The sequence below is a fragment of the Triturus cristatus genome, chromosome 10 (assembly GCF_964204655.1).
Source record: "Triturus cristatus chromosome 10, aTriCri1.1, whole genome shotgun sequence".
Lineage (NCBI taxonomy): Eukaryota > Metazoa > Chordata > Amphibia > Caudata > Salamandridae > Triturus > Triturus cristatus.
The window spans coordinates 733,340,386-733,359,107 of NC_140593.1; positions in this window are offsets into that span (position 1 = coordinate 733,340,386).

Here is an 18,722-nt window from a genome sequence, read left to right on the forward strand (position 1 = left end):
CAGAGTAAGAGTTAAGACCTTAACCGTGATGCCAGAGTAAGAGTTAAGACCTTAACCATGATGCCAGAGTAAGAGTCTAAGACCTTAACCATGATGCCAGAGTAAGAGTTAAGACCTTAACCATTAGTCCAGAGTAAGATTTAAGACCTTAACCATGATGCCAGAGTATGAGTCTAAGACCTTAACCATGATGCCAGAGTAAGAGTTAAGACCTTAACCATTAGTCCAGAGTAAGAGTTAAGACCTTAACCATGATGCCGGAGTAAGAGTTAAGACCTTAACCATTAGTCCAGAGTAAGAGTTAAGACCTTAACCATGATGCCAGAGTAAGAGTTAAGACCTTAACAATGATGCCAGAGTAAGAGTTAAGACCTTAACCATGATGCCAGAGTAAGAGTCTAAGACCTTAACCATTAGTCCAGAGTAAGAGTTAAGACCTTAACCATTAGTCAAGAGTAAGAGTTAAGACCTTAACCATTAGTCCAGAGTAAGAGTTAAGACCTTAACCATGATGCCAGAGTAAGAGTTAAGACCTTAACCATCAGTACAGAGTAAGAGTCTAAGACCTTAACCATTAGTCCAGAGTAAGAGTTCAGACCTTAACCATTAGTCCAGAGTAAGAGTTAAGACCTTAAACATGATGCCAGAGTAAGAGTTAAGACCTTAACCTTGATGCCAGAGAAAGAGTCTAAGACCTTAACCATGATGCCAGAGTAAGAGTCTAAGACCTTAACCATTAGGCCAGAGTAAGAGTCATGACCTTAACCATTAGTCCAGAGTAAGAGTTAAGACCTTAACCAATAGTCCAGAGTAAGAGTTAATACCTTAACCATGATGCCAGAGTAAGAGTTAAGACCTTAACCATTAGTCTAGAGTAAGAGTTAAGACCTTAACCATGATGCCAGAGTAAGAGTTAAGACCTTAACCATGATGCCAGAGTAAGAGTCTAAGACCTTAACCATTAGTCCAGAGTAAGAGTTAAGACCTTAACCATTAGTCAAGAGTAAGAGTTAAGACCTTAACCATTAGTCCAGAGTAAGAGTTAAGACCTTAACCATGATGCCAGAGTAAGAGTTAAGACCTTAACCATTAGTCCAGAGTAAGAGTTAAGACCTTAACCATTAGTCCAGAGTAAGAGTTAAGACCTTAACCATTAGTCCAGAGTAAGAGTTAAGACCTTAACCATTAGTCCAGAGTGTGAGTTAAGACCTTAACCATTAGTCCAGAGTAAGAGTCTAAGACCTTAACCATGATGGCAGAGTAAGAGTTAAGACCTTAACCATTAGTCCAGAGTAAGAGTTAAGACCTTAACCATTAGTCCAGAGTAAGAGTTAAGACCTTAACCATGATGCCAGAGTAAGAGTTAAGACCTTAACCATTAGTCCAGAGTAAGAGTTAAGACCTTAACGATGATGCCAGAGTAAGAGTTAAGACCTTAACGATGATGCCAGAGTAAGAGTGAAGACCTTAACCATTAGTCCAGAGTAAGAGTTAAGACCTTAACCATTAGTCCAGAGTAAGAGTTAAGACCTTAACAATGATGCCAGAGTAAGAGTTAAGACCTTAACCATGATGCCAGAGTAAGAGTCTAAGACCTTAACCATTAGTCCAGAGTAAGAGTTAAGACCTTAACCATTAGTCAAGAGTAAGAGTTAAGACCTTAACCATTAGTCCAGAGTAAGAGTTAAGACCTTAACCATGATGCCAGAGTAAGAGTTAAGACCTTAACCATCAGTACAGAGTAAGAGTCTAAGACCTTAACCATTAGTCCAGAGTAAGAGTTCAGACCTTAACCATTAGTCCAGAGTAAGAGTTAAGACCTTAAACATGATGCCAGAGTAAGAGTTAAGACCTTAACCTTGATGCCAGAGAAAGAGTCTAAGACCTTAACCATTAGGCCAGAGTAAGAGTCATGACCTTAACCATTAGTCCAGAGTAAGAGTTAAGACCTTAACCAATAGTCCAGAGTAAGAGTTAATACCTTAACCATGATGCCAGAGTAAGAGTTAAGACCTTAACCATTAGTCTAGAGTAAGAGTTAAGACCTTAACCATGATGCCAGAGTAAGAGTTAAGACCTTAACGATGATGCCAGAGTAAGAGTTAAGACCTTAACCATGATGCCAGAGTAAGAGTCTAAGACCTTAACCATTAGTCCGGAGTAAGAGTTAAGACCTTAACCATTAGTCAAGAGTAAGAGTTAAGACCTTAACCATTATTCCAGAGTAAGAGTTAAGACCTTAACCATGATGCCAGAGTAAGAGTTAAGACCTTAACCATTAGTCCAGAGTAAGAGTTAAGACCTTAACCATTAGTCCAGAGTAAGAGTTAAGACCTTAACCATTAGTCCAGAGTAAGAGTTAAGACCTTAACCATTAGTCCAGAGTGTGAGTTAAGACCTTAACCATTAGTCCAGAGTAAGAGTCTAAGACCTTAACCATGATGGCAGAGTAAGAGTTAAGACCTTAACCATTAGTCCAGAGTAAGAGTTAAGACCTTAACCATTAGTCCAGAGTAAGAGTTAAGACCTTAACCATGATGCCAGAGTAAGAGTTAAGACCTTAACCATTAGTCCAGAGTAAGAGTTAAGACCTTAACGATGATGCCAGAGTAAGAGTTAAGACCTTAACGATGATGCCAGAGTAAGAGTGAAGACCTTAACCATTAGTCCAGAGTAAGAGTTAAGACCTTAACCATTAGTCCAGAGTAAGAGTCTAAGACCCTAACCATGATGCCAGAGTAAGAGTTAAGCCCCTAACCATTAGTCCAGAGTAAGACTTAAGACCTTAACCATGATGCCAGAGTATGAGTCTAAGACTTTAACCATGATGCCAGAGTAAGAGTTAAGACCTTAACCATTAGTCCAGAGTAAGAGTTAAGACCTTAACCATGATGGCAGAGTAAGAGTTAAGACCTTAACCATTAGTCCAGAGTAAGAGTTAAGACCTTAACCATTAGTCCAGAGTAAGAGTTAAGACCTTAACCATGATGCCAGAGTAAGAGTTAATACCTTAACCATGATGCCAGAGTAAGAGTTAAGACCTTAACGATGATGCCAGAGTAAGAGTTAAGACCTTAACCATGATGCCAGAGTAAGAGTCTAAGACCTTAACGATGATGCCAGAGTAAGAGTTAAGACCTTAACCATGATGCCAGAGTAAGAGTCTAAGACCTTAACCATTAGTCCAGAGTAAGAGTTAAGACCTTAACCATTAGTCAAGAGTAAGAGTTAAGACCTTAACCATTAGTCCAGAGTAAGAGTTAAGACCTTAATCATGATGCCAGAGTAAAAGTTAAGACCTTAACCATTAGTCCAGAGTAAGAGTTAAGACCTTAACCATTAGTCCAGAGTAAGAGTTAAGACCTTAACCATGATGCCAGAGTAAAAGTTAAGACCTTAACCATTAGTCCAGAGTAAGAGTTAAGACCTTAACCATGATGCCAGAGTAAGAGTTAAGACCTTAACGATGATGCCAGAGTAAGAGTTAAGACCTTAACCATGATGCCAGAGTAAGAGTCTAAGACATTAACCATTAGTCCAGAGTAAGAGTTAAGACCTTAACCATTAGTCAAGAGTAAGAGTTAAGACCTTAACCATTAGTCCAGAGTAAGAGTTAAGACCTTAACCATGATGCCAGAGTAAAAGTTAAGACCTTAACCATTAGTCCAGAGTAAGAGTTAAGACCTTAACCATTAGTCCAGAGTAAGAGTCTAAGACCTTAACCATTAGTCCAGAGTATGAAGTAAGACCTTAACCATTAGTCCACAGTAAGAGTCTAAGACCTTAACCATGATGCCAGAGTAAGAGTTAAGACCTTAACCATTAGTCGAGAGTAAGAGTCTAAGACCTTAACCATTAGTCCAGAGTAAGAGTTAAGACCTTAACCATTAGTCCAGAGTAAGAGTTCAGACCTTAACCATTAGTCCAGAGTAAGAGTTAAGACCTTAACCATGATGCCAGAGTAAGAGTTAAGACCTTAACCATTAGTCCAGAGTAAGAGTCTAAGACCTAAACCATGATGCCAGAGTAAGAGTTAAGACCTAAACCATGATGCCAGAGTAAGAGTTAAGACCTTAACCATTAGTCTGGAGTAAGAGTTAAGACCCTAACCATTAGTCCAGAGTAAGAGTTAAGACCTTAACCATGATGCCAGAGTAAGAGTTAAGACCTTAACCATTAGTCCAGAGTAAGAGTTAAGACCTTAACCATTAGTCCAGAGTAAGAGTTAAGACCTTAACCATGATGCCAGAGTAAGAGTTAAGACCTTAACCATGAGTACAGAGTAAGAGTTAAGACCTTAACCATGATGCCAGAGTGAGAGTTAAGACCTTAACCATGATGCCAGAGTAAGAGTTAAGACATTAACCAGTAGTCCAGAGTAAGAGTCTAAGACCTTATTCATGATGCCAGAGTAAGAGTCTAAGACCTTAACCATTAGTCCAGAGTAAGAGATAAGACCTTAACCATTAGTCCAGAGTAAGAGTTAAGACCTTAACCATTAGCCCAGAGTAAGAGTTAAGACCTTAACCATTAGTCCAGAGTAAGAGTTAAGACCTTAACCATTAGTCCAGAGTAAGAGTTAAGACCTTAATCATGATGCCAGAGTAAGAGTTAAGACCTTAACCATTAGTCCAGAGTAAGAGTCTAAGACCTTAACCATGATGCCAGAGTAAGAGTCTAAAACCATAACCATTAGTCCAGAGTAAGAGTTAAGACCTTAACCATGATGCCAGAGTAAGAGTTAAGACCTTAACCATTAGTCCAGAGTAAGAGTTAAGACCTTAACCATGATGCCAGAGTAAGAGTTAAGACCTTAACCATTAGTCCAGAGTAAGATTTAAGACCTTAACCATGATGCCAGAGTATGAGTCTAAGACCTTAAGCATGATGCCAGAGTAAGAGTTAAGACCTTAACCATTAGTCCAGAGTAAGAGTTAAGACCTTAACCATGATGCCGGAGTAAATGTTAAGACCTTAACCATTAGTCCAGAGTAAGAGTTAAGACCTTAACCATTAGTCCAGAGTAAGAGTTAAGACCTTAACCATGATGCCAGAGTAAGAGTTAAGACCTTAACAATGATGCCAGAGTAAGAGTTAAGACCTTAACCATGATGCCAGAGTAAGAGTCTAAGACCTTAACCATTAGTCCAGAGTAAGAGTCTAAGACCTTAACCATTAGTCAAGAGTTAGAGTTAAGACCTTAACCATTAGTCCAGAGTAAGAGTTAAGACCTTAACCATGATGCCAGAGTAAGAGTTAAGACCTTAACCATGAGTACAGAGTAAGAGTCTAAGACCTTAACCATTAGTCCAGAGTAAGAGTTAAGACCTTAACCATTAGTCCAGAGTAAGAGTTCAGACCTTAACCATTAGTCCAGAGTAAGAGTTAAGACCTTAACCATGATGCCAGAGTAAGAGTTAAGACCTTAACCTTGATGCCAGAGAAAGAGTCTAAGACCTTAACCATGATGCCAGAGTAAGAGTCTAAGACCTTAACCATTAGCCCAGAGTAAGAGTCATGACCTTAACCATTAGTCCAGAGTAAGAGTTAAGACCTTAACCATTAGTCCAGAGTAAGAGTCTAAGACCTTAACGATTAGTCCAGAGTAAGAGTTAAGACCTTAACCATTAGTCCAGAGTAAGAGTCTAAGACCTTAACCATGATGTCAGAGTAAGAGTTAAGACCTTAACCATTAGTCCAGATTAAGAGTCTAAGACCTTAACCATTAGTCCAGAGTAAGAGTTAAGACCTTAACCATGATGCCAGAGTAAGAGGTAAGACCTTAACCATTAGTCCAGAGTAAGAGTTAAGACCTTAACCATGATGCCAGACTAAGAGTTAAGACCTTAACCATTAGTCCAGAGTAAGAGTCTAAGACCTTAACCATGATGCCAGAGTAAGAGTTAAGACCTTAACCATTAGTCCAGAGTAAGAGTTAAGACCTTAACCATTAGTCCAGAGTAAGAGTTAAGACCTTATCCATGATGCCAGAGTAAGAGTTAAGACCTTAACCATGAGTACAGAGTAAGAGTTAAGACCTTAACCATGATGCCAGAGTGAAAGTTAAGACCTTAACCATGACGCCAGAGTAAGAGTTAAGACATTAACCAGTAGTCCAGAGTAAGAGTCTAAGACCTTATCCATGATGCCAGAGTAAGAGTCTAAGACCTTAACCATTAGTCCAGAGGAAGATATAAGACCTTAACCATTAGTCCAGAGTAAGAGTTAAGACCTTAACCATTAGCCCAGAGTAAGAGTTAAGACCTTAACCATTAGTCCAGAGTAAGAGTCTAAGACCTTAACCATGATGCCAGAGTAAGAGTTAAGACCTTAACCATTAGTCCAGAGTAAGAGTTAAGACCTTAACCATGATGCCAGAGTAAGAGTTAAGACCTTAACCATGATGCCAGAGTAAGAGTTAGGACCTTAACCAATAGGCCACAGAAAGAGTTAGGAACTTAACCATGATGCCAGAGTAAGAGTTAAGACATTAACCATTAGTTCAGAGTAAGAGTTAAGACCTTAACCATGATGCCAGAGTAAGAGTTAAGACCTTAACCATTAGTCCAGAGTAAGATTTAAGACCTTAACCATGATGCCAGAGTATGAGTCTAAGACCTTAACCATGATGCCAGAGTAAGAGTTAAGACCTTAACCATGATGCCGGAGTAAGAGTTAAGACCTTAACCATTAGTCCAGAGTAAGAGTTAAGACCTTAACCATTAGTCCAGAGTAAGAGTTAAGACCTTAACCATGATGCCAGAGTAAGAGTTAAGACCTTAACAATGATGCCAGAGTAAGAGTTAAGACCTTAACCATGATGCCAGAGTAAGAGTCTAAGACCTTAACCATTAGTCCAGAGAAAGAGTCTAAGACCTTAACCATTAGTCAAGAGTAAGAGTTAAGACCTTAACCATTAGTCCAGAGTAAGAGTTAAGACCTTAACCATGATGCCAGAGTAAGAGTTAAGACCTTAACCATGAGTACAGAGTAAGAGTCTAAGACCTTAAACATTAGTCCAGAGTAAGAGTTAAGACCTTAACCATTAGTCCAGAGTAAGAGTTCAGACCTTAACCATTAGTCCAGAGTAAGAGTTAAGACCTTAACCATGATGCCAGAGTAAGAGTTAAGACCTTAACCTTGATGCCAGAGAAAGAGTCTTAGACCTTAACCATGATGCCAGAGTAAGAGTCTAAGACCTTAACCATTAGCCCAGAGTAAGAGTCATGACCTTAACCATTAGTCCAGAGTAAGAGTTAAGACCTTAACCATTAGTCCAGAGTAAGAGTCTAAGACCTTAACGATTAGTCCAGAGTAAGAGTTAAGACCTTAACCATTAGTCCAGAGTAAGAGTCTAAGACCTTAACCATGATGCCAGACTAAGAGTTAAGACCTTAACCATTAGTCCAGATTAAGAGTCTAAGACCTTAACCATTAGTCCAGAGTAAGAGTTAAGACCTTAACCATGATGCCAGAGTAAGAGTTAAGACCTTAACCATTAGTCCAGAGTAAGAGTTAAGACCTTAACCATTAGTCCAGAGTAAGAGTTAAGACCTTAACCATGATGCCAGAGTAAGAGTTAAGACCTTAACCATGAGTACAGAGTAAGAGTTAAGACCTTAACCATGATGCCAGAGTGAAAGTTAAGACCTTAACCATGACGCCAGAGTAAGAGTTAAGACATTAACCAGTAGTCCAGAGTAAGAGTCTAAGACCTTATCCATGATGCCAGAGTAAGAGTCTAAGACCTTAACCATTAGTCCAGAGGAAGAGATAAGACCTTAACCATTAGTCCAGAGTAAGAGTTAAGACCTTAACCATTAGTCCAGAGTAAGAGTCTAAGACCTTAACCATGATGCCAGAGTAAGAGTTAAGACCTTAACCATTAGTCCGAAGTAAGAGTTAAGACCTTAACCATGATGCCAGAGTATGAGTATAAGACCTTAACCATGAAGCCAGAGTAAGAGTTAAGACCTTAACCATTAGTCCAGAGTAAGAGTTAAGACCTTAACCATGATGCCAGAGTTAAGACCTTAACCATGATGCCAGAGTAAGAGTTTTGACCATAACCATTAGTCCAGAGTAAGAGTTAAGACCTTAACCATTAGTCCAGAGTTAGAGTTAAGACGTTAACCATGATGCCAGAGTAAGAGTTAAGACCTTAACGATGATGCCAGAGTAAGAGTTAAGACCTTAACCATTAGTCCAGAGTAAGAGTTAAGACCTTAACCATTAGTCCAGAGTAAGAGTTAAGACCTTAACCATTAGCCCAGAGTAAGAGTTAAGACCTTAACCATTAGTCCAGAGTAAGAGTTAAGACCTTAACCGTGATGCCAGAGTAAGAGTTAAGACCTTAACCATTATTCCAGAGTAAGAGTCTAAGACCTTAACCATGATGCCAGAGTAAGAGTTAAGACCTTAACCATTAGTCCAGAGTAAGATTTAAGACCTTAACCATGATGCCAGAGTATGAGTCTAAGACCTTAACCATGATGCCAGAGTAAGAGTTAAGACCTTAACCATTAGTCCAGAGTAAGAGTTAAGACCTTAACCATGATGCCGGAGTAAGAGTTAAGACCTTAACCATTAGTCCAGAGTAAGAGTTAAGACCTTAACCATTAGTCCAGAGTTAGAGTTAAGACCTTAACCATGATGCCAGAGTAAGAGTTAAGACCTTAACGATGATGCCAGAGTAAGAGTTAAGACCTTAACCATTAGTCCAGAGTAAGAGTTAAGACCTTAACCATTAGTCCAGAGTAAGAGTTAAGACCTTAACCATTAGCCCAGCGTAAGAGTTAAGACCTTAACCATTAGTCCAGAGTAAGAGTTAAGACCTTAACCGTGATGCCAGAGTAAGAGTTAAGACCTTAACCATGATGCCAGAGTAAGAGTCTAAGACCTTAACCATGATGCCAGAGTAAGAGTTAAGACCTTAACCATTAGTCCAGAGTAAGATTTAAGACCTTAACCATGATGCCAGAGTATGAGTCTAAGACCTTAACCATGATGCCAGAGTAAGAGTTAAGACCTTAACCATTAGTCCAGAGTAAGAGTTAAGACCTTAACCATGATGCCAGAGTGAAAGTTAAGACCTTAACCATGACGCCAGAGTAAGAGTTAAGACATTAACCAGTAGTCCAGAGTAAGAGTCTAAGACCTTATCCATGATGCCAGAGTAAGAGTCTAAGACCTTAACCATTAGTCCAGAGGAAGAGATAAGACCTTAACCATTAGTCCAGAGTAAGAGTTAAGACCTTAACCATTAGCCCAGAGTAAGAGTTAAGACCTTAACCATTAGTCCAGAGTAAGAGTCTAAGACCTTAACCATGATGCCAGAGTAAGAGTTAAGACCTTAACCATTAGTCCAGAGTAAGAGTTAAGACCTTAACCATGATGCCAGAGTAAGAGTTAAGACCTTAACCATGATGCCAGAGTAAGAGTTAGGACCTTAACCAATAGGCCACAGAAAGAGTTAGGAACTTAACCATGATGCCAGAGTAAGAGTTAAGACATTAACCATTAGTTCAGAGTAAGAGTTAAGACCTTAACCATGATGCCAGAGTAAGAGTCTAAGACCTTAACCATTAGTCCAGAGTAAGAGTTAAGACCTTAACCATTAGTCCAGAGTAAGAATTAAGACCTTAACCATTAGCCCAGAGTAATAGTTAAGACCTTAACCATTAGTGCAGAGTAAGAGTTAAGACCTTAACCATTAGTCCAGAGTAAGAGTTAAGACCTTAACCATTATTCCAGAGTAAGAGTCTAAGACCTTAACCATGATGCCAGAGTCAGAGTTAAGACCTTAACCATTAGTCCAGAGTAAGAGTTAAGACCTTAACCATGATGCCAGAGTAAGAGTTAAGACCTTAACCATGATGCCAGAGTAAGAGTCTAAGACCATAACCATTAGTCCAGAGTAAGAGTTAAGACCTTAACCATGATGCCAGAGTAAGAGTTAAGACATTAACCATTAGTCCAGAGTAAGAGTTAAGACCTTAACCATGATGCCAGAGTAAGAGTTAAGACCTTAACCATTAGTCCAGAGTAAGATTTAAGACCTTAACCATGATGCCAGAGTATGAGTCTAAGACCTTAACCATGATGCCAGAGTAAGAGTTAAGACCTTAACCATTAGTCCATAGTAAGAGTTAAGACCTTAACCATGATGCCGGAGTAAGAGTTAAGACCTTAACCATGATGCCGGAGTAAGAGTTAAGACCTTAACCATTAGTCCAGAGTAAGAGTTAAGACCTTAACCATTAGTCCAGAGTAAGAGTTAAGACCTTAACCATGATGCCAGAGTAAGAGTTAAGACCTTAACAATGATGCCAGAGTAAGAATTAAGACCTTAACCATGATGCCAGAGTAAGAGTCTAAGTCCTTAACCATTAGTCCAGAGTAAGAGTCTAAGACCTTAACCATTAGTCAAGAGTAAGAGTTAAGACCTTAACCATTAGTCCAGAGTAAGAGCTAAGACCTTAACCATGATGCCAGAGTAAGAGTTAAGACCTTAACCATGAGTACAGAGTAAGAGTCTAAGACCTTAACCATTAGTCCAGAGTAAGAGTTAAGACCTTAACCATTAGTCCAGAGTAAGAGTTCAGACCTTAACCATTAGTCCAGAGTAAGAGTTAAGACCTTAACCATGATGCCAGAGTAAGAGTTAAGACCTTAACCTTGATGCCAGAGAAAGAGTCTAAGACCTTAACCATGATGCCAGAGTAAGAGTCTAAGACCTTAACCATTAGCCCAGAGTAAGAGTCATGACCTTAACCATTAGTCCAGAGTAAGAGTTAAGACCTTAACCATTAGTCCAGAGTAAGAGTCTAAGACCTTAACGATTAGTCCAGAGTAAGAGTTAAGACCTTAACCATTAGTCCAGAGTAAGAGTCTAAGACCTTAACCATGATGCCAGAGTAAGAGTTAAGACCTTAACCATTAGTCCAGATTAAGAGTCTAAGACCTTAACCATTAGTCCAGAGTAAGAGTCTAAGACCTTAACCATGATGCCAGAGTAAGAGTTAAGACCTTAACCATTAGTCCAGAGTAAGAGTTAAGACCTTAACCATTAGTCCAGAGTAAGAGTTAAGACCTTAACCATGATGCCAGAGTAAGAGTTAAGACCTTAACCATGAGTACAGAGTAAGAGTTAAGACCTTAACCATGATGCCAGAGTAAGAGTTAAGACCTTAACCATTAGTCCAGAGTAAGATTTAAGACCTTAACCATGATGCCAGAGTATGAGTCTAAGACCTTAACCATGATGCCAGAGTAAGAGTTAAGACCTTAACCATGATGCCGGAGTAAGAGTTAAGACCTTAACCATTAGTCCAGAGTAAGAGTTAAGACCTTAACCATTAGTCCAGAGTAAGAGTTAAGACCTTAACCATGATGCCAGAGTAAGAGTTAAGACCTTAACAATGATGCCAGAGTAAGAGTTAAGACCTTAACCATGATGCCAGAGTAAGAGTCTAAGACCTTAACCATTAGTCCAGAGTAAGAGTCTAAGACCTTAACCATTAGTCAAGAGTAAGAGTTAAGACCTTAACCATTAGTCCAGAGTAAGAGTTAAGACCTTAACCATGATGCCAGAGTAAGAGTTAAGACCTTAACCATGAGTACAGAGTAAGAGTCTAAGACCTTAACCATTAGTCCAGAGTAAGAGTTAAGACCTTAACCATTAGTCCAGAGTAAGAGTTCAGACCTTAACCATTAGTCCAGAGTAAGAGTTAAGACCTTAACCATGATGCCAGAGTAAGAGTTAAGACCTTAACCTTGATGCCAGAGAAAGAGTCTAAGACCTTAACCATGATGCCAGAGTAAGAGTCTAAGACCTTAACCATTAGCCCAGAGTAAGAGTCATGACCTTAACCATTAGTCCAGAGTAAGAGTTAAGACCTTAACCATTAGTCCAGAGTAAGAGTCTAAGACCTTAACGATTAGTCCAGAGTAAGAGTTAAGACCTTAACCATTAGTCCAGAGTAAGAGTCTAAGACCTTAACCATGATGCCAGACTAAGAGTTAAGACCTTAACCATTAGTCCAGATTAAGAGTCCAAGACCTTAACCATTAGTCCAGAGTAAGAGTTAAGACCTTAACCATGATGCCAGAGTAAGAGTTAAGACCTTAACCATTAGTCCAGAGTAAGAGTTAAGACCTTAACCATTAGTCCAGAGTAAGAGTTAAGACCTTAACCATGATGCCAGAGTAAGAGTTAAGACCTTAACCATGAGTACAGAGTAAGAGTTAAGACCTTAACCATGATGCCAGAGTGAAAGTTAAGACCTTAACCATGACGCCAGAGTAAGAGTTAAGACATTAACCAGTAGTCCAGAGTAAGAGTCTAAGACCTTATCCATGATGCCAGAGTAAGAGTCTAAGACCTTAACCATTAGTCCAGAGGAAGAGATAAGACCTTAACCATTAGTCCAGAGTAAGAGTTAAGACCTTAACCATTAGCCCAGAGTAAGAGTTAAGACCTTAACCATTAGTCCAGAGTAAGAGTCTAAGACCTTAACCATGATGCCAGAGTAAGAGTTAAGACCTTAACCATTAGTCCGAAGTAAGAGTTAAGACCTTAACCATGATGCCAGAGTATGAGTATAAGACCTTAACCATGAAGCCAGAGTAAGAGTTAAGACCTTAACCATTAGTCCAGAGTAAGAGTTAAGACCTTAACCATGATGCCAGAGTTAAGACCTTAACCATGATGCCAGAGTAAGAGTTAAGACCATAACCATTAGTCCAGAGTAAGAGTTAAGACCTTAACCATTAGTCCAGAGTTAGAGTTAAGACGTTAACCATGATGCCAGAGTAAGAGTTAAGACCTTAACGATGATGCCAGAGTAAGAGTTAAGACCTTAACCATTAGTCCAGAGTAAGAGTTAAGACCTTAACCATTATTCCAGAGTAAGAGTCTAAGACCTTAACCATGATGCCAGAGTAAGAGTTAAGACCTTAACCATTAGTCCAGAGTAAGATTTAAGACCTTAACCATGATGCCAGAGTATGAGTCTAAGACCTTAACCATGATGCCAGAGTAAGAGTTAAGACCTTAACCATTAGTCCAGAGTAAGAGTTAAGACCTTAACCATGATGCCGGAGTAAGAGTTAAGACCTTAACCATTAGTCCAGAGTAAGAGTTAAGACCTTAACCATTAGTCCAGAGTTAGAGTTAAGACCTTAACCATGATGCCAGAGTAAGAGTTAAGACCTTAACGATGATGCCAGAGTAAGAGTTAAGACCTTAACCATTAGTCCAGAGTAAGAGTTAAGACCTTAACCATTAGTCCAGAGTAAGAGTTAAGACCTTAACCATTAGCCCAGCGTAAGAGTTAAGACCTTAACCATTAGTCCAGAGTAAGAGTTAAGACCTTAACCGTGATGCCAGAGTAAGAGTTAAGACCTTAACCATGATGCCAGAGTAAGAGTCTAAGACCTTAACCATGATGCCAGAGTAAGAGTTAAGACCTTAACCATTAGTCCAGAGTAAGATTTAAGACCTTAACCATGATGCCAGAGTATGAGTCTAAGACCTTAACCATGATGCCAGAGTAAGAGTTAAGACCTTAACCATTAGTCCAGAGTAAGAGTTAAGACCTTAACCATGATGCCAGAGTGAAAGTTAAGACCTTAACCATGACGCCAGAGTAAGAGTTAAGACATTAACCAGTAGTCCAGAGTAAGAGTCTAAGACCTTATCCATGATGCCAGAGTAAGAGTCTAAGACCTTAACCATTAGTCCAGAGGAAGAGATAAGACCTTAACCATTAGTCCAGAGTAAGAGTTAAGACCTTAACCATTAGCCCAGAGTAAGAGTTAAGACCTTAACCATTAGTCCAGAGTAAGAGTCTAAGACCTTAACCATGATGCCAGAGTAAGAGTTAAGACCTTAACCATTAGTCCAGAGTAAGAGTTAAGACCTTAACCATGATGCCAGAGTAAGAGTTAAGACCTTAACCATGATGCCAGAGTAAGAGTTAGGACCTTAACCAATAGGACACAGAAAGAGTTAGGAACTTAACCATGATGCCAGAGTAAGAGTTAAGACATTAACCATTAGTTCAGAGTAAGAGTTAAGACCTTAACCATGATGCCAGAGTAAGAGTCTAAGACCTTAACCATTAGTCCAGAGTAAGAGTTAAGACCTTAACCATTAGTCCAGAGTAAGAATTAAGACCTTAACCATTAGCCCAGAGTAATAGTTAAGACCTTAACCATTAGTGCAGAGTAAGAGTTAAGACCTTAACCATTAGTCCAGAGTAAGAGTTAAGACCTTAACCATTATTCCAGAGTAAGAGTCTAAGACCTTAACCATGATGCCAGAGTCAGAGTTAAGACCTTAACCATTAGTCCAGAGTAAGAGTTAAGACCTTAACCATGATGCCAGAGTAAGAGTTAAGACCTTAACCATGATGCCAGAGTAAGAGTCTAAGACCATAACCATTAGTCCAGAGTAAGAGTTAAGACCTTAACCATGATGCCAGAGTAAGAGTTAAGACCTTAACCATTAGTCCAGAGTAAGAGTTAAGACCTTAACCATGATGCCAGAGTAAGAGTTAAGACCTTAACCATTAGTCCAGAGTAAGATTTAAGACCTTAACCATGATGCCAGAGTATGAGTCTAAGACCTTAACCATGATGCCAGAGTAAGAGTTAAGACCTTAACCATTAGTCCATAGTAAGAGTTAAGACCTTAACCATGATGCCGGAGTAAGAGTTAAGACCTTAACCATGATGCCGGAGTAAGAGTTAAGACCTTAACCATTAGTCCAGAGTAAGAGTTAAGACCTTAACCATTAGTCCAGAGTAAGAGTTAAGACCTTAACCATGATGCCAGAGTAAGAGTTAAGACCTTAACAATGATGCCAGAGTAAGAATTAAGACCTTAACCATGATGCCAGAGTAAGAGTCTAAGTCCTTAACCATTAGTCCAGAGTAAGAGTCTAAGACCTTAACCATTAGTCAAGAGTAAGAGTTAAGACCTTAACCATTAGTCCAGAGTAAGAGCTAAGACCTTAACCATGATGCCAGAGTAAGAGTTAAGACCTTAACCATGAGTACAGAGTAAGAGTCTAAGACCTTAACCATTAGTCCAGAGTAAGAGTTAAGACCTTAACCATTAGTCCAGAGTAAGAGTTCAGACCTTAACCATTAGTCCAGACTAAGAGTTAAGACCTTAACCATGATGCCAGAGTAAGAGTTAAGACCTTAACCTTGATGCCAGAGAAAGAGTCTAAGACCTTAACCATGATGCCAGAGTAAGAGTCTAAGACCTTAACCATTAGCCCAGAGTAAGAGTCATGACCTTAACCATTAGTCCAGAGTAAGAGTTAAGACCTTAACCATTAGTCCAGAGTAAGAGTCTAAGACCTTAACGATTAGTCCAGAGTAAGAGTTAAGACCTTAACCATTAGTCCAGAGTAAGAGTCTAAGACCTTAACCATGATGCCAGAGTAAGAGTTAAGACCTTAACCATTAGTCCAGATTAAGAGTCTAAGACCTTAACCATTAGTCCAGAGTAAGAGTCTAAGACCTTAACCATGATGCCAGAGTAAGAGTTAAGACCTTAACCATTAGTCCAGAGTAAGAGTTAAGACCTTAACCATTAGTCCAGAGTAAGAGTTAAGACCTTAACCATGATGCCAGAGTAAGAGTTAAGACCTTAACCATGAGTACAGAGTAAGAGTTAAGACCTTAACCATGATGCCAGAGTAAGAGTTAAGACCTTAACCATTAGTCCAGAGTAAGATTTAAGACCTTAACCATGATGCCAGAGTATGAGTCTAAGACCTTAACCATGATGCCAGAGTAAGAGTTAAGACCTTAACCATGATGCCGGAGTAAGAGTTAAGACCTTAACCATTAGTCCAGAGTAAGAGTTAAGACCTTAACCATTAGTCCAGAGTAAGAGTTAAGACCTTAACCATGATGCCAGAGTAAGAGTTAAGACCTTAACAATGATGCCAGAGTAAGAGTTAAGACCTTAACCATGATGCCAGAGTAAGAGTCTAAGACCTTAACCATTAGTCCAGAGTAAGAGTCTAAGACCTTAACCATTAGTCAAGAGTAAGAGTTAAGACCTTAACCATTAGTCCAGAGTAAGAGTTAAGACCTTAACCATGATGCCAGAGTAAGAGTTAAGACCTTAACCATGAGTACAGAGTAAGAGTCTAAGACCTTAACCATTAGTCCAGAGTAAGAGTTAAGACCTTAACCATTAGTCCAGAGTAAGAGTTCAGACCTTAACCATTAGTCCAGAGTAAGAGTTAAGACCTTAACCATGATGCCAGAGTAAGAGTTAAGACCTTAACCTTGATGCCAGAGAAAGAGTCTAAGACCTTAACCATGATGCCAGAGTAAGAGTCTAAGACCTTAACCATTAGCCCAGAGTAAGAGTCATGACCTTAACCATTAGTCCAGAGTAAGAGTTAAGACCTTAACCATTAGTCCAGAGTAAGAGTCTAAGACCTTAACGATTAGTCCAGAGTAAGAGTTAAGACCTTAACCATTAGTCCAGAGTAAGAGTCTAAGACCTTAACCATGATGCCAGACTAAGAGTTAAGACCTTAACCATTAGTCCAGATTAAGAGTCCAAGACCTTAACCATTAGTCCAGAGTAAGAGTTAAGACCTTAACCATGATGCCAGAGTAAGAGTTAAGACCTTAACCATTAGTCCAGAGTAAGAGTTAAGACCTTAACCATTAGTCCAGAGTAAGAGTTAAGACCTTAACCATGATGCCAGAGTAAGAGTTAAGACCTTAACCATGAGTACAGAGTAAGAGTTAAGACCTTAACCATGATGCCAGAGTGAAAGTTAAGACCTTAACCATGACGCCAGAGTAAGAGTTAAGACATTAACCAGTAGTCCAGAGTAAGAGTCTAAGACCTTATCCATGATGCCAGAGTAAGAGTCTAAGACCTTAACCATTAGTCCAGAGGAAGAGATAAGACCTTAACCATTAGTCCAGAGTAAGAGTTAAGACCTTAACCATTAGCCCAGAGTAAGAGTTAAGACCTTAACCATTAGTCCAGAGTAAGAGTCTAAGACCTTAACCATGATGCCAGAGTAAGAGTTAAGACCTTAACCATTAGTCCGAAGTAAGAGTTAAGACCTTAACCATGATGCCAGAGTATGAGTATAAGACCTTAACCATGAAGCCAGAGTAAGAGTTAAGACCTTAACCATTAGTCCAGAGTAAGAGTTAAGACCTTAACCATGATGCCAGAGTTAAGACCTTAACCATGATGCCAGAGTAAGAGTTAAGACCATAACCATTAGTCCAGAGTAAGAGTTAAGACCTTAACCTTTAGTCCAGAGTTAGAGTTAAGACGTTAACCATGATGCCAGAGTAAGAGTTAAGACCTTAACGATGATGCCAGAGTAAGAGTTAAGACCTTAACCATTAGTCCAGAGTAAGAGTTAAGACCTTAACCATTAGTCCAGAGTAAGAGTTAAGACCTTAACCATTAGCCCAGAGTAAGAGTTAAGACCTTAACCATTAGTCCAGAGTAAGAGTTAAGACCTTAACCGTGATGCCAGAGTAAGAGTTAAGACCTTAACCATTATTCCAGAGTAAGAGTCTAAGACCTTAACCATGATGCCAGAGTAAGAGTTAAGACCTTAACCATTAGTCCAGAGTAAGATTTAAGACCTTAACCATGATGCCAGAGTATGAGTCTAAGACCTTAACCATGATGCCAGAGTAAGAGTTAAGACCTTAACCATTAGTCCAGAGTAAGAGTTAAGACCTTAACCATGATGCCGGAGTAAGAGTTAAGACCTTAACCATTAGTCCAGAGTAAGAGTCTAAGACCTTAACCATTAGTCAAGAGTAAGAGTTAAGACCTTAACCATTAGTCCAGAGTAAGAGTTAAGACCTTAACCATGATGCCAGAGTAAGAGTTAAGACCTTAACCATGAGTACAGAGTAAGAGTCTAAGACCTTAACCATTAGTCCAGAGTAAGAGTTAAGACCTTAACCATTAGTCCAGAGTAAGAGTTCAGACCTTAACCATTAGTCCAGAGTAAGAGTTAAGACCTTAACCATGATGCCAGAGTAAGAGTTAAGACCTTAACCTTGATGCCAGAGAAAGAGTCTAAGACCTTAACCATGATGCCAGAGTAAGAGTCTAAGACCTTAACCATTAGCCCAGAGTAAGAGTCATGACCTTAACCATTAGTCCAGAGTAAGAGTTAAGACCTTAACCATTAGTCCAGAGTAAGAGTCTAAGACCTTAACGATTAGTCCAGAGTAAGAGTTAAGACCTTAACCATTAGTCCAGAGTAAGAGTCTAAGACCTTAACCATGATGCCAGACTAAGAGTTAAGACCTTAACCATTAGTCCAGATTAAGAGTCCAAGACCTTAACCATTAGTCCAGAGTAAGAGTTAAGACCTTAACCATGATGCCAGAGTAAGAGTTAAGACCTTAACCATTAGTCCAGAGTAAGAGTTAAGACCTTAACCATTAGTCCAGAGTAAGAGTTAAGACCTTAACCATGATGCCAGAGTAAGAGTTAAGACCTTAACCATGAGTACAGAGTAAGAGTTAAGACCTTAACCATGATGCCAGAGTGAAAGTTAAGACCTTAACCATGACGCCAGAGTAAGAGTTAAGACATTAACCAGTAGTCCAGAGTAAGAGTCTAAGACCTTATCCATGATGCCAGAGTAAGAGTCTAAGACCTTAACCATTAGTCCAGAGGAAGAGATAAGACC